Source organism: Ixodes scapularis, unplaced genomic scaffold (assembly GCF_016920785.2).
Source record: "Ixodes scapularis isolate PalLabHiFi unplaced genomic scaffold, ASM1692078v2 PGA_scaffold5__190_contigs__length_132052651, whole genome shotgun sequence".
Taxonomy (NCBI): domain Eukaryota; kingdom Metazoa; phylum Arthropoda; class Arachnida; order Ixodida; family Ixodidae; genus Ixodes; species Ixodes scapularis.
In genome coordinates, this window is record NW_024609880.1 from 103,630,508 (window position 1) to 103,647,797 (window position 17,290).

A 17,290-nucleotide genomic window follows, 5' to 3' on the forward strand; every position below is an offset into this window, starting at 1 on the left:
AACAAACACATGTTTCAATTATTCCGCTAAAAGCCGGGGTGCACCAAGTATGTTTTTTTTGTTTATTATGTACGCGTCGTGATCGTAATGCTTGGTCACGTGTAGTTTTGGATGATTCCAGGCGCATTAAGCGTTTGGTCATTCTATTAGAACACTTAAAGTATTCCTTCGATGCACAATGGCTTCCACTTCAATGCGCTTTTGGCATACTTCTACGCAGTCTTTTAGTATGCTTTTATGCAGACTTTAATAAATTGGTTTAAAACAGCGCGGCGAAATCAAGGATAAAGAAAGGACGACACAGTCGACAGCGCTGCAAACAGCGCTGTCGTCTTTCTCGTATTTACTTTGTCCTTGTTTTGTTGCGCTGGTTTAAACCAAGATGCTCATGAAACAACTAGCCCAAACATACCTTTTAGTTTGAATTTTATACTCCTAAATGTAGGCTATTCATGTATAAGCTGGATTAGTCTGTCGGGTTTTTAAAGCATTTTAATATTTTTAATTACCAATTTCGCACCAGGGTTTCTATAAAATTATATCGACTTTGAAATTGCAACGCTTCTCTTGTAACTAAAAATGAATACTATGTTAGAGACTAATGTGTAATAAGGGCACAAAGTTAAGATAAATGACTTCAGTAAGAACTTTTTATCAAAGGACATCCAGTATATCACATACAATTGTTTAAAATATTACGAACTTGTTTAAAAACGTTATCAAAAGTGGAGCATATAAAATAACTTAAAACCTGAAATAGTTATCAGCTAAATTTACTGGAATTTGTGAAAAGGCATGAACAAAAGCTAATTTTGTTTCTTAGTCAAGATTATTCTTCCGCCTATATATGTGGAGTTGCTGTATTTGCTTCCTAGGTACTTCTTGACTGTCTCTGAAAATTCGCCTGGAAATTTTGCAATCACGTGATCCGAAAAGATAAAAGAAACACAAAAAGTTAAGAAACTAAGTATAAAACTGCGTCTTCTTATATTCACATTAAAAACAAGCGAGTTGGTATACTGAATATACTTATACTTTATGTCCACTTAATTTTAGCATACATGGGGACCAATAGCCAGTTCGTTGCAGTGTGATATTCTATGGCTGCAAGGTCTAGAAGACAAAATTTTGGCCAATTTCCGAAGTATTAAACTAGCAAAAATGGAATGTTCTGGGACATTTGGCTAGAAAGTCAGATTTGATGTAGATAAGACAATTTTCCTAACACTGCCATCTATTTTATACGATAATTCAGGTTTTACTTTGTACGGTTCTATTTCGAAACTATAGTCCCCAGTCGCCGGATGAACGCAGCAGGGTACGCACAAAGCTCGTCCCAGACCATGTCAACACACAGCCTGACTAGAAGTCTTCTTGCTTCTCGAAAGAGTGGCCAGGTTAGAGCAATGCAAGCACCCCACACCCGCGCCGTCCTCTTCCGCGCAATAAGCACGACACCGAAGTTTCAGATAATCAAACCCGCCGGTTTTTTTAAATGGGCGAGTCAATAAAGTATATTTGCTCTGCATATACCATTTCCGCAGTGCCGAAGTGACTACCGTATTTCCGTCTGGATTCCAACACCCGCTACCCATTCATGCAAAGGATCAAGTTTGTACAGCGCTGGGCTGACCCAACGCTAAAGTTACATGCAGCCGGGGGCCATGCCGCTGCCAGACTTAGGCTACCCTGACACCCGCCTACGTAAACCGTATGTTTTCACGAGCATCCCACCGGATACAACTATGAACAACTCGTCACATTATCACAAGACCGCTACTTCCCTCGTGAAGCTTTTTACCACACGAGAACGGCTCATTTCCTACCTATCCGTCTTTCCCCGATGTGGGGACCCGCTCTGCCGTCGCTATTATCCTCCGATTAGGTCCCGATCGAAGCACTCACACATAAGAGCTGCCGTCTTGGCTACGGAGGCGACCCATGAGAACTCCCCAGGCGCCGGCATCCCGTATACTCGACCAGATGGGATCCAGATGAGACACCACAACTTATGGAAAGGTATCTGAGGCCATAAAACGTACCAAACAAGTAATTTAGAAACAACCAAAGAATATGAAGATTTAGAAACAACGTCTAACAAGAGGTTTAGCAACAGACCAAACATAAAGGAGACAAATAACGTAACGTTAGCAAAACAATTAAGAGGGTGCGGTACCTCAATTTATTCGTCCGTTTCAGCCACCAGATGGCGCGCGGATCGTAACGTGGTTGAAAGAGCAACTTCTAGATGGCGCCAGTATCGAAGTGTGAAAAGGCCCGCGTTATCCGCTGCGTGAAATAGATCCCCAAAATGTGTCGTGTTCTCCCGGCTGAGGAAGTTTCTCCCTCCCTCGCAGGCGCTTGGTATGTCTGCGGTCAGTCAGCTCAGAGTGCATAGCATCGGACGTCAGTGATAATACGCGCGGTGGCTGAGTCCGGCCTCTGCGCTGTGTGATGCAGTGGGTGGCGCTCGTTTCTGTTCGGAGGTAGGAATAAAAATGTCGGTCCCCTTTTTTACGACGCTCGTTTCTATAGCTTGGTTTTTTTTTTTTTTTATCTCAAGTGACCTAGAGTAGCGCCTCTTCGAAATCGTCCTTTTCGGCGAGCGATTGAGAGTCAGGTTAGCATTTTCTTTTGGTCAGCACTACACGTTCAATGAAGACCTTGGGCGGCGATGTAAATATGTATTGCTTCCCAAAGTGTGTCCAAGGTGCGCAGTGACAATTGGAAATGCTATTGAAGGCGCGAGACCGTCGGTTGGTAAAATGCGTGCGTTAGATTCACTTATTCAGTCTAATCATATTTGCCAACGACTTTTATCCGTTTCGACAAATGACATGGTCGAGTCTATTGATAACCTTAGCTAGGTTGGACGTGCGGAGTGTCCGGGCTTTAAAAAAATTTGCTTCGTTAATGTGAGTGAATATCTGTTTTCTCGTTTCCGTGCTCGGTGCTATGCAAAAATCGCTTAGGTGTTATGGTAGCCTAGTGTGGCCGCGTTTTGCACGCTGACTCTCTACTGCATTCGCTGTGCACAGTATGTGTTCAGATGGAATGTGTCAAATCCTATTTCCGATCGATATGATGGATTTACTTTGCTACAGTGTTAATTATATTTCCCTGATTTAAACTGGTCCGTCCCTGATCTAAGCTAAGTTCAAATTCGAGGGTGCAGCCAGACTTAGCGTCGTAACAGCCGTAACACGCAGAAAGAAATTAGTACCATGAAATAAAAACGAAAGGATACGAGACGGCTCGGTGTTATAGAAGCAATGAGTGTACGATCGAATGATGCCATCGTACGCTTTTTTCTTGTTGAACGGTCTGCATCCCTGGGAAACGCTCAAGGTACCAGCGAAGACAACGAGCTGGCGTGAAATTTCAGAAAACAAGCGTCACTTTTATCATGCGCTTTCATTTCGATATGGCGCAAATTGCGCGCGAAATAGTTACAGGTAAGGCAACAAAATGTAGATGTTAGGTCTGGAACACCACCAGACTCAGCCGTGTTGGGAGCATCTCTCGCAAGTCAATACGTGAAAGGTATTGCGCGTCGAACTGTACGTGTGAGTCATCCATTTCAGCGAAACCTTGATTTCGCAAAACTATTGTGTGTTAGAATATGCACCGTGTTAATCAGTTATGACTATACCCAATCTCAATAGTTGCGTGCATTACTTTGAAGCCACGAGCGAGAAATAAATGAAAGTTGATATTGTAGGACAATCGCGACGTGAAGACCCATAAGAGTCCCGACAAAAAGAGAGCTCCGTCTTCCCCTCCTCTTCAAGTGCTTGGGTTACGCTTTCAATCCTGCCCCTTTGGTAACACTGCGCGCACCTAAAATCGCCTCCTTCCCTGAAAAACACGGTGGCCTTCAGAATTGAGGGTTGCTACGCGAAAGCGAGCGACATGTCACGGGAACGAAGGCGAGGTGCTCCGGGCTTTGAAAACGCTCCTGATCGCAACAACAACTTTTTTAGTTTCTTTTTTTTTCTTTTTTTGTCGAGGCACAATTTTTTTTTTTCTTTTCGTCTACCTTGATATTGCCGCGCGCAAGGCTGAGAAAGCAACGCTCGGTCACGGTCCTCCAGAAAGTTCCCGTTTATTCATGTACCGCACGTAACTTCTATCATTTATCCCTGCTTTTGTTTTCTAGAAAGTGCGTGTTCATTCTCGCCCCGATCACGCGACGCTCGAACCGCTTTCGCCGAATCTTCGAGATAGCGGCGCACTCTAGATAAGAGGCCGCCCGCGACCTTGTCGAGTCAGTTTCGCCCCAGCGTTCGACTCTGCTGACACGCCGACTTCCACGCCCGCGACGCTCTGCTTTCTTCTGTTTCCTTTTTTTAATTTTGGCACAGGTTCGCCACATTAAAAGTTTATTTATTTCTGTTTATTTCTTGTTTATTGGTCACCACCCGTGACATTTTGTTGGAGGTGCGGGGTACCGCATGCCCGTGCAGCGTTCCCCTCCCAGGGTCCGCAGTGCAAGCCCGATTCCAAGCCCGGTGAGAAGACCACTCAACGCGGAGCCTGAAACTCTGACCAGTCGCCGTACCCAAGGTCTACACCCGGAGTACGGACTTCTGCCACCCCGGCCCAGGCAGCCAACGAGGCCGACGATGGAACACCAGTCGTCGCAGAACCCGTCCACCGCCGCCGTCGTATACCTTCCCGTCGCACCCCGGACTCCGACGCCATTCCACGGGGACGTCCACGAGGACGTCGAAGATTGGCTGCAACATTACGAACGAGTGGCCCGCCATAACCAGTGGACACCAGAGCAGTGCCTTCAGAATGTGTACTTCGCTCTGGAAGGCACTGCACGCACCTGGTTCGAGAACCACGAAGCGTCGATTTCGTCGTGGGAAGAATTCCAGGCCGAGCTGCGACGCACCTTTGCCAACCAACACCGACGACAGCGTGCCGAAGAATTCCTGCGAGCGAGAACCCAAGGGCCGACCGAAAGCGTCACGAGCTTCGTCGAAGACGTTCTCCACATGATGAATCGGGCCGACCCAAACGTTCCCGAAGAGAAAAAGCTCCGGGTCTTGATGCGCGGCGTCAAGGAAAACATTTTCGGAGGCCTTGTTCGGAGCCCGCCTACCACCGTCGAAGGTTTCATCACAGAGGCCACCAACATTGAACGTGCCCTTCAAGCACGCGCCGCCCACTATCACCGAGTCTCCGGCGTCGCTGACTTTTCATCTTCCGGCTACAACCCCACGGACATCCGCGAGATAATCCGGGACGTCGTGCGGGAGGAAATCAGGAAGCTGCTACCTGCTGCTACAAGCCCGGCTACGCCCTCAGTCGCTGAAATTGTCCGGGAAGAACTTCAGCAGGTGCTGCAGCCAGAAGTTCTCGCCAGCGCCGCTCCTGAACCACCGAAGCTGAGCTACGCCGCAGCTACCCGACGACCGCCGCCCCCTGCTCACCTGTATACGGCGCCACCTCGACGTGAACCTCTAGCGCCGCAGTATTCACGACGCCATGAAGATCGGGCGTACGTCCGCCCAGAACAAGCTGCTCACGAAAGACCGACGTGTGGAGAACGGCCGATCGACGCCCGTTGTGTTACCACTGCGGTGAAGCTGACCATGTGTACCGCCGATGCCCATACCGACGACTCGGGCTGCGCGGATTCCATCCAAGCGACCCGCGCCCCCGGTATGGTGAACGCCGTCGGGAGATCGACGAGTACCTGCGACGACCCCAGTCCCCCGAGCCTGCGTCACGCCGAGAGTTCCGGTCGCCGTCACCACGACGTCCAGCTTCGCCGATGCACCGACCCCGACGTGAAAGCCTGTCACCCCTCGCTCCACGCCGGGGAAACTAGGCGCGGCAACCCCTGGAGGTGGAGTTGCCGAAGACGACCGACGCCAAGATCCTCCACGAACGTCGGAGGGCCCCCACTCGAACGCTACCGGAGACCGAAACGACGCTCCTGAAACGGTGTCCAACAACCTAAACGTCATCATCGACGGCCACGACGCATCGGCACTCGTGGACACCGGAGCAGACTACTCAGTTTTGAGTGGGAGGCTCTCCCGCCGCCTTCGAAAAGTCACGACGCCGTGGGATGAACCTCAAATACGAACCGCCGGTGGGCACCTCATCACACCAGTCGGGCGATGCACCGCTCGCGTCGAGATCCACGGTGAGACGTGCCCTGTAAAGTTCGTCGTTCTGCAAGACTGTTCGAGGGACGTTATCCTCGGAATGGACTTCCTCTGCGAGTATGGCGCCGTCATCGACCTCGGAGCAAACCGGTTGACGCTGCGAAAGCCTGTTTCACCACCGGAGGAACCCAAAGCGACGGCATCTGCGGTCCGAGTCCTCGCCAGCCACGTGAACTTACCGCCGCGGTCGAGTGTTTTCGTACCCGTCGGGATCACCGAAGATTTCTGCGGCGAAGTTCTGCTCGAAGGAAGCCTCCAGTTGCTTCTGGGAAGAGGAATAGGCGTCGCAAGAGGAGTTGCTGAACTTCAGGATGGCCGCACTGTGGTCCTCGTCACGAACTTCCGAAATGAAGCGCAACACCTCACAAAAGGTGCAGCCGTGGGCCAGGTCGAGGAACTCCAAAACTCCGCCGCTGTCGCCGCCATTACTGACGAATTCTCGCCACCTCAGCAAGACAGTGCGTCGCCAGCGCAGCTCGACATTGACCCTAAACTCCCGGGCCCGAAACGACGACAGTTGATTAACCTTCTCGCCGAATACCGCGACTGCTTTGCCACGTCGTCGAAGGTGCGCCAAACCACCGTTGCGAAGCACCGCATCGTTACCGAGGACGACGCGCGCCCGGTGCATCGATCGCCATACAGAGTCTCCGTTAAAGAAAGGCAGGCGATCCAGGAGCAAGTTCAAGAAATGCTGAACGACGACATAATTCAACCTTCAAGCAGTCCTTGGGCCTCTCCAGTCGTACTGGTTAAGAAGAAAGACGGGACGCTTAGGTTCTGTGTAGACTACCGGCAGCTGAACACGGTGACGAAGAAAGACGTCTACCCACTCCCCCGCATCGACGACACTCTAGACCGGCTGCGCCACTCTCTATATTTCTCATCGATGGACCTGAAGAGCGGCTACTGGCAGATCGAAGTCGACGAAAGGGACCGAGAAAAGACAGCCTTCGTCACGCCGGATGGACTGTACGACTTCAAAGTGATGCCCTTCGGACTGTGCACGGCGCCAGCAACTTTCCAACGTGTCATGGACACCGTACTGGCAGGACTAAAGTGGCAGAGCTGTCTCGTCTACCTCGACGACGTCGTCGTGTTTTCCAGCGACTTCGACGAGCACTTCCGACGACTCCGAGCAGTTCTCCAAGCCATACGGACCGCCGGACTCACCCTGAAGCCGTCAAAGTGTCGGTTCGCTTATGACGAACTGAAGTTCCTCGGCCACGTGGTTAGTAACGAAGGTGTCCGCCCAGACCCCGAGAAGACTCGTGCCGTCGCAGCATTTCCAGCGCCAAGAGACAAGAAGGCCGTCCGAAGGTTCCTTGGGCTATGTGCCTACTATCGGCGCTTCGTTCGAGATTTCGCAAGAATTTCCGCACCGCTCACACACCTCACGAAGGACGCCGAGAAGTTCGAATGGGCCGATGAACAGCAGCAGGCATTTGACGAGCTGAAGCGACGACTACAGACTCCTCCTGTTCTTGGACATTTCGACCAGGATGCGGAAACCGAGATTCACACGGACGCAAGTAACGCAGGGCTTGGCGCGGTTTTGGTTCAAGTACAAGAAGGCACCGAGCGAGTCATCGCCTACGCAAGTCGGACATTGACCAAGGCGGAGAGAAATTACTCCACGACTGAGAAAGAATGCCTTGCGGTCGTCTGGGCAATCACGAAGTTTCGTCCGTACTTATACGGGAGCCCGTTCCGGGTAGTCACGGACCACCACTCGCTCTGCTGGCTTGCGAACCTCAAGGACCCGTCAGGACGCCTCGCGCGGTGGAGTCTCCGACTACAAGAGTTCAACATGACCGTCGTCTACAAGTCAGGCCGCAAGCACAGCGACGCCGACTGCCTGTCCAGAGCTCCCGTCGCAACACCTTCCGGCAGCAGCGACGACGATGACGACGAGTGTTTTCTGGGCGCAGTGAACATCGACGACATGGCCCGGCGTCAACGAGACGATCCTGAGCTGCGCGCACTAATAGAGCACCTGGAAGGGCGCGGGAGTGCGATGCCACGTGTTTTTTCACGAGCGCTGCCGACCTTCGCCATTAGACAAGGTGTACTCTACAAAGAGAACTTCGGGAACAACAACTCGCCATGGCTGCTGGTAATCCCGACCGACCTTCGGGAGGAGATCTTTCAAGCCTGCCACGACGACCCGACGTCCGGACACCTTGGTTACAGCCGGACCCTGGCACGTATTCGTGAAAAGTATTACTGGCCCAAGCTCCCCAAAACCGTCCACCTGTACACGCGATCATGTCATGAATGCCAGCGACGAAAGAAACCTCCGACGAGGCCGGCCGGACTCTTGCAGTCAATTCCTCCGCCAACAGCACCCTTCCAGCAGATCGGAATGGATCTACTTGGCCCTTTTCCGCCGTCGACGTCGGGAAATCGCTGGATCATCGTCGCCACAGATTATCTCACGCGGTATGCCGAAACGAAAGCCCTTCCTTCCGGAACTGCTGTGGAAGTTGCCAAGTTTTTCATTGAATCCATCGTCCTCCGGCACGGCGCTCCCGAAGTCCTGATCTCAGACCGTGGATCATCATTCATGGCCCAGCTGACGCAAGAAGTCCTTCGTCTCAGCCACACCAGCCATCGCCGCACCACAGCGTACCACCCGCAGACCAACGGGCTGACGGAGCGACTCAACAAGACAATCGCCGATATGATCTCTATGTACGTCGACGTAGAGCACAAGACGTGGGACGAGGTGCTGCCCTACGTCACGTTCGCCTACAATACGGCGGTTCAAGAGACCACTGGATTCACCCCTTTCCAGCTGGTACATGGTCGGAAGGTAACGACCATGCTGGACGCCATGCTGCCCCATGAGCCATCTGACAACGAGAGCGACGACGCCCAGGCGGTTGCTCAACGCGCCGAAGAAGTTCGCCAGCTCGCCCGACTCCTGATTCAAGACCAGCAACGCGTCGACGCCGGCCGCTACAACCTTCGTCGCAGGGACGTCCACTTCCAGCCCGGAGATAGGGTGTGGGTATGGACGCCCATCCGTCGCCGCGGCCTCAGTGAGAAACTGCTGAAACGGTACTTTGGACCATACAAGGTACTTCGTCGCCTCGGCGAACTGAACTACGAGGTGATGCCCGACGGAACACGAACATCGTCACGCCGCCCACCACGACCTGAAGTCGTCCACGTCGTGCGCCTGAAGCCGTACTACGCTCGATAGGACTGTGGCCCTACTGAAAAAAACCATTTGAAATTCAAACGGGTGGCAAACTCGTAAATCAAACGGGTGCAAACTTGTCGACCCGTTTGGATCAAACGTGATTATGGGATACCGGTAGCCGTTTGAAACGGTACCCGCTCGAAACGGTACCCATTTGAAACGGCACCTGCTCGAAACGGTACCCATTTGATACAGGTGCCGGTTTGATACAGGTGCCCGTTCGACCTTGCACGTGACCACACGTTTGAACGTGCCATTCGAATCGGGAAATTATGCGCTAGCCCTAAACGGGGATCGTCTGGTAGGTTGGTTATCTTCAACTTATTTCAGACGTTCCGAAACTCATAAACCTATTTATAACATGGAGGAAACACGTAGAACAAATGTGCTCACTTAGGTGTTTGCAAATGGACAGGAAAACAGACATAAAAGATTGTTTTCAATGCTCCTCAAAGTTTATTACGTCTTCTGTAGACAAGTACAAACGTGCAAGCGATCTGTGAAATGTGAGAGGCACTCTAAGCTTTTATACAACTGAGAAGATAGCAAACCAAACAAGAACCGAGGCAATTCTAGACTTTGAGGGTAGACTTTCGAGAAATTATTCGCCCGGCTGCCGCGAGAATAGTGGCTGCATACTTATATAGATAATCTGGAAGAGTACGTGTAGAAGAACGGTCAATCGTTGCCAAGATGTAGGTTGCAGAGCACTTACCATAAAAATAGCGGACTTGAAAGATGTAATCCGCGATATTTGTCGACACGGTCAAAGCAGGACAACCACACAAACACAAATGAGAGGGAACGGCTTCTTGAAGTTTCAACACGATGTGGCTGACAAGCTGTCAGTTGCCGAACCCAACCAAACCGCGAGAATTCCTGACTTCTTTGAAGAATCGCTTGTTGCCGATATAGACGTAGGACTTTTCGAACACTGATAGCTTTGGTGCACATCCAATACGTTGTCGAGAGACATCCTAATAAGACCGCAGGGTTAGGCGACAGAACGAAGCAGGTGGACGCGCGAAGTTCGAGCTGGAACTGACAACAAGCAGACAAAGAAAAAAGCGGCTGCTAGGCGCACCCTTCCGGATCTCGATGCTTATCAGCGTGTAGCTCGCGCGCGGCAGCGGGTCACGGCCACGGGACGGGTGACAAGAGGGGAGGGAGGGGGCGAGGACCACAATGACGGGCCCTGTCCCTCTCCCCAGGCATTCCAGTGAAATGTGTTTTTGTAACCTCGAAAAAAAAAAAAAAATCACGCGCGCGCGCATTTTAGCACGCTCGAATCTTGGAAATTTCGGCGGGGCGGCCAGAAGCTCGGCTTGCGCCCGAGCGAAGAAAGTATTCAGCGCGAGCTCGCAGTTTGAGTGCTGCAACGGCGGGCGTGCTCTCGCAATGCTCGATGTTCTTGCAGCCGCGTGTACACGTGCTACCTTCGCTGCGTCTTGAATTAAAGTGAAACGGAGTCTAGACGTGCATTCTTTCACGCGGTCGCGTCTTCTGCGAGAGAGATTTGAGCTGAATAAGTAAATTGAGGCAACAAAGATGGACAAAGTTTTAAAGTTCTGTCAAACATATCGGCTCACCCACGTCGCGCGTTTACGTAAAACAACAACAAAAAAAAGGTGTTAGTTTTAGTTGCAGTATAAGCGCACATCAGCGCACTTAAAATATAAATAAAATGACTTGCATTACGCGGACGATCTGAAATCGATGAACCGGCGCTCCCAGCCTTTCGGAAACATTGGCTGCGACGGATGAAACGCTAGGTGTGCCCACGCCGCCGATCTGTACGCTCAGTATCAAACGGGCTCCGGAGAGCCGTTTGATTAAACCGGTACAGTTTGCAACATAGTCACCGGTTTGAGCAAACGTGCGACAACTTTGCCCAAACGAGTCGCCCATTTTCCCAGACGAGCGACCCGTTTGACAAAGGAGTGACCTGTTTGTCCAAATAGGTGACCGTTATGGCTCATACGGGAGAGCCCTTTGAGCCATACGGGCGACCCCTTTGACAAACTGGTGACCGGTATGGTTAAACTGTTACCGGTATGGACCCGTTTATTTTCATATAGGCGCCAAATGGTTTTTTTCAGTAGGGGGACCTTTTGTGCTCCAAAAGACTCTTTAGTTTATCGTTCTTTTTTATTTTGATTTGTTTTACACTGCATCGGGGCGATGCACTTTTAAAGGGGGGAGTAATGCCGCGCGCAAGGCTGAGAAAGCAACGCTCGGTCACGGTCCTCCAGAAAGTTCCCGTTTATTCATGTACCGCACGTAACTTCTATCATTTATCCCTGCTTTTGTTTTCTAGAAAGTGCGTGTTCATTCTCGCCCCGATCACGCGACGCTCGAACCGCTTTCGCCGAATCTTCGAGATAGCGGCGCACTCTAGATAAGAGGCCGCCCGCGACCTTGTCGAGTCAGTTTCGCCGCAGCGTTCGACTCTGCTGACACGCCGACTTCGACGCCCGCGACGCTCTGCTTTCTTCTGTTTCCTTTTTTTAATTTTGGCACAGGTTCGCCACATTAAAAGTTTATTTATTTCTGTTTATTTCTTGTTTATTGGTCACCACCCGTGACAATATTCCATCAGCGCTAAAACTACCATAAACCAAAAAAAGAAAAATAGTGGGCATACAATGACAACGCACCCACTGGGACCCGAGTCAAGGCAAGAACAACTAACTACTAAAAGGGGGAAAAAATCGTGTTCGCATACACAGACAGAACGCCTCCATCGAAAGAAATGAATCATGTGCTTGTTCTGCCAGTCTCGTTGTGCGTCTGTCAAAAGCCACAAAGGAGGAAGATTATCAGCGCCGACACCACCTCCCCCCCCCCCCCCCCCCCCCTAAAAAGAAGAAAAGAAAGGTTTCTTTCTTGGGCGCACGCGCTCGCCCAAGCGACGACCTTTGAAGGGTATGCGATTGTAGCACGTTTGTCCCGCGGCAGTTCCCCTGTCCTCATATGCCACGGTCCGTATCTCCCAAATACCAGTCTTATCTTCCCCAATATCAACTCCGCAGTGATTCTGAATCATTCCGATGCTTTCCAACATTGCAAAACTGTTAGACGAATATTTGCACACAAGTCTACACTGTTTGCAGAGGTATCTACAGCGCTAAAATTCAAAAGCGCTGTGTTGGATTCGGGAACAGGTGTAGGTATAGCTAAAGAACTTTCCAGAGAACGATAGTAGTTGTAGGGGTTCCAGGCGACCGGACAGGTCGCAATTATTGGTTCATTAAAAATTATATTTTATAATCACAATCGTATCATCAAGGGCACGCCATTTCCTCATCACTTCTTCTACGAACAGAGTTGCTGTATTCGTAGCACACGTAGACGGAAATGGAGACTGTGCCCAAATAATATCTTCTTTTGGCAGGTACTGCGCAGCGATTACGCACAATGCCTCTAACATAAACATGCTGCTCCACATGTGTATTCACAAGACGCGATACGTCGTTCTCCCAACTTCGTTGAAATGGGCATGAAAGCCCGTAACCTTCACTTGGTTGAAGTTCTACTTAGAAGTGAAGCGTTTACCATAAAATATCGTTAAATATTAGTTGTCTTTTTTCGTTTCACTACAAGACTGGGTTCACTTCAAATATTTTTTTTCCTGTCGTCTCCACAGCGTTTTTACGTCGGTACTTTCGTGTTAGAAAGCATCACGTAATGTGCGAGAAAAAACTGTACGATCGATGCTGCATAGCCTCTTTTTTTGGACATTAAAAAAAAAAAGGAGTTGTCTTCCCTTCGCACTGCACGTTTTAGCATGGAAGTTCCTATTTAATTATGATGTCTTCACTTCCTTAAAAAATATAGTTATTTAAATTACCGAATTACAAAAACGTCAAAAGTGCAAAATTGTTTTTCGTTGGGACGCCATGGCGACAGCGACACTTGCGTTCGCTTGTGCTTTTCGCCAGCATTTCTACGATGAATCGCCAGGACCGCGACAGGCAACAGCATGACACTCCGGCTTCTGTGACGTCATTTTTTACCACTGCGGAACCACTTTTAATATGTGGGCGGGATAGGACGCTAAACACACCACTCGGAAACGCGCTCCAGGTACCATAGAACAACTCCTAAAAGTGGCTGCCACGTGCTTTGCTCCGCGACTGCAATTCCCTTACAGCAGCTCTAACTGAGGTTTGCCAAATTACGGTGAAACGGAGTATAGACAAAACAGACAGGGAAAGGAGCTGCGAGCATATGCTAGTCAGACTTCCAACAAAAAGGATTGGTTTCTCCCCAAGCTGAACGACATTTATCGGGCATCTTTAAAACTGCGACGCCCAAAATCACGCGTGCTTAATAAGATATTTTTTCTCGCGTGTTTGTGATTTTTACAACGCCCTGCAAGCCATATATATATATATATATATATATATATATGGTGAAGTCATTCTGAAGGGGTACCAATAACTGCGATCCACGAACATGAAGGATTCGCTAATATCCGTCAGTAGTGCGAACGGTAAATCGTCTTGGAAACATATTCTCACAAGCTGCAAATATTTATTTGGCTTAGCAACTACAGTATATTAACGGCACGTGATTATTATATAACCCCCCCCCCCCCCCCCCCCCCCCAAGATACCATTTCTCGGTTCTTCGAGACCATTTCCCTAGTCTTCAACGGCCGCGGCTGCACGCCCACGCCCCTGCCCTCTCCTACGGAGGTGCGTGGGCGAGGGCAAAAAGCCATGCCCCCGAGAGACCACGGCATAGAGTTATTACAATAAACGCTAGAGGCTCAGCTGGCGCTAGTGTCTATGGGACTTCCGGTTCCAAATTGAAGCAGACAGCATGCAGTCTAGATTTCCAGCCTCCCTGTGTATTCCTATGGGAAAACGAGCGTGAATTTCGTCTCTTCGCTGGAAAATAACATGAATAACTTTTGTCATTTCGGTTGTACCGGATAGTATGTACCTTTATTGATATTGTGAGAGTGCAATTGCTTTAGTTACAACATTTTTCTTTACTACTGAACGATGTTAAACTTCGCTCTATTTCAGGCCCAAACCTCTGTTGCAAGGAAGGTATGTAAAAACGAGCGACGACTCTGAGCAACATAACGATCGAAAGGAATGTAGAGTGTGTTCAAAGTTCGCCAGCATTCCGTTGGTGCTTATATATTGCTAATATGCCTGTTCTCTCACTATCTGAAAATGACCCCGTCGTGCATCTTTACGAGTGGTTAAAAAAAACGTTCGAAACGTAAAGAATAAAGTACGTGGGCTACGAAAGGTGTGTTTTCTTATTATTTCCTATGTTGGGGCAGTTTTTATCGCGCACCTGTCCTCTGGCTTCCCTTTTTTGGAAGGATTTGGAGCGTGCGGGTGACTCACCACTGGGAATCGGCTCAGTGCATCGGCAGGAATATTGGCCTTTTCTCTGCGGTGCTTGATGGTGCAGTTAAAACCCTGGAGCCGAAGAACCCATCTTCTCACCCGACTAGATGTCTGCTCAGTGCTGAACATCCATAAAAGTGATGCGTGGTCGCAGTAAATCTCGAAGTGGGTGAACTCTATAGATGGACGAAACCTATCGAGCGCCCAGACGACTGCTAAGCACTCCCACTCTTGGACTGTGTAGTTTTGCTCTGCAGGGGTCAAAGTCCGGCTAATGAATGAGACGGGTCTGAGCTGTCCTTCGGTTTTTTGAAGTAACACAGCGCCAATTCCCACACAACTGGCATCTGTCTCAATCACAAAGGGCTTGTTCAGGTCCAGAAGGGCAACGACTGCATTGGCTGTCAGCTGGGCTTTTAGGCAGTCAAAGGCGGCCTCTTGAGGGAGTTCCCAACTCCAGCGGACATCCTTTCTCAGCAGCAACGTAAGGGGCTTGGCCGTATCCGAGAATCGAGGAATAAATGTCCGGTAATATCCCACCAGTCCGAGAAAGGCCTGAAGCTGCTTCACTGAAGTTAATTCTGGGAATTCTGTCACAGCTTTTACCTTTTCGGGATCTGGGCGACACTCCCCTGGAGCAAAGATGTGGCATAAAAACTTCAGGGAACGCTTACACAGCTGTACTTTGGTGGGGTTGATTGTGAGGCCTGCATTAGAGATTCGGTTCAGAACCTCTCTCATGTGCTCGATATGTTCATCAAAGGACTCGGAGTAGATGAGGACGTCGTCTTGAAAGGCCATGCAGTATGTGTGCTTTATCCCTTCCAGCACCTTGTCCATTAAGGCCTGGAATGTGGCCGGACCTTCTGCCATGCCAAAGGGCATACGCTTGAACTGGAACATACCTTTATGGCAAATAAATGCCGTTTTGTGGATGTCTTCTTTTGCCACTGGGATTTGAAAGGACCCTTGCGATAAATCCAAGCTAGTGAACCACCTAGCCTTGCCCAGCTGAGCCAGTACCCAGTCCGTCTGAGGCATGGGATACACCGGGATGTCTGTCCGAGAGTTCAAAGGTCGATAATCAATGGCTAAGCGATACCCTCCGGTTTTCTGGGCCACCAGAACAGGTGCACTGGCCCACAAGCTTTGACATGGTTCTAACAGGCCTTGGTTTAGAAGATCGTCTACACATTGATCGATTATCGCTCTCTTCTGAGCATTCGTCGGCCTCAGTTTACAGCGAACTGGAGAGTTGGTGCCAGTGTTTATTTTGTGCCCCGTCAAGGAAGTGCAACCAGGCTCCGCACGGAAAATGTTCTTATAACTGTCGAGCAAGCTTGCTATGCGTGGGTCACTTTCAGACATATTCCCAGGTGTGTCTAAGACGGAGACTGTAGTCATGTCTAAAGTGTTGCTGTCAGGTGGTTCGGGAAACAGGGCTTCCAAAAATAGGTGGGTACGTCGTTTGTCTTGTTCAATACGCTCTTTCGTGGCACCCTGTCGAATCGAACAACCTCTTGTCGTTCCACTCCTACTGTCCAACCACCCAAGCCCACATGAACAGAGATGCCCGTAGCCGTCAGAAAGTCCCGGCCCAGTACAACGTCTCGGCACAAACCCGACGTGTGCAGGAAGCGCTGTTTGCGGGACCCACCAGACCAACGTACTCTGAATCTCACAGACGCGGTTGTTTGTGACCATCCTGTGGCCAGCCGAAGGGAATGAGTCGCTTCACGTGTTGAAACCCCTGTTGATTTGGAAGCTTCCAGTGCTGTATCTCCCAGCAGACTAACGCTAGACCCAGTATTCAGGAGGGCGTAAAACACCTTGTCAGCGATGGTGACTTCAAGCAGTGGCTCCTTCCCTCCGGCGGTTGATGCAACTTGCAGCGTGGTTTCGTAGAGATTGGCCGGGGCAACCTCTACGATTGTCCGTTTCCTGGACAGTTGGCTTGTATGTGGCCCATCTGGTTACATCTGTAGCACCGGCGCTGGTTACGAGGTCTTCCTGTGGCACAGTGACGTGCGGCATGCCCGACGCCGCCGCAGCGCTGGCATCCTTGCCCGGGGGAATGTGGCCACGTGGGTACTGGCTCCACAGGCGGGGACCACGAAGTTGACCACGAGTTTAATGTCGGGGCTGTTAGTAGTGCATGATATCGGTATGATCCGAGTACTGCTCTGGGGTGAAGGGGCCATTCTTGTTGGGCACCCGTTGTTGCGGTTACAGCAGTCCGTGTACAGTGTACTGCTGAAACTTTGGTGGAAGGGTCATGGTGTTCTACGAAAGCCAGGTCCTTGGCTGCCTGATCTCCATTGGTTGGTGGCGGAACGTACCGGAGGCGATGCCAAGCGCGCTCCATGATAGTTCCTGCCGCTTTTGCCATTTCTTGGAGATTTGCTAAGACCATGTGTTCCGAGAGATCTTGAAACTTTGGATGCATTTGTCTGCGTACTCTTATCACCTTTTCACAATCGGCCACTGGCTTTCCAATGCGATCATAAAATTCTGCAATCACGTGA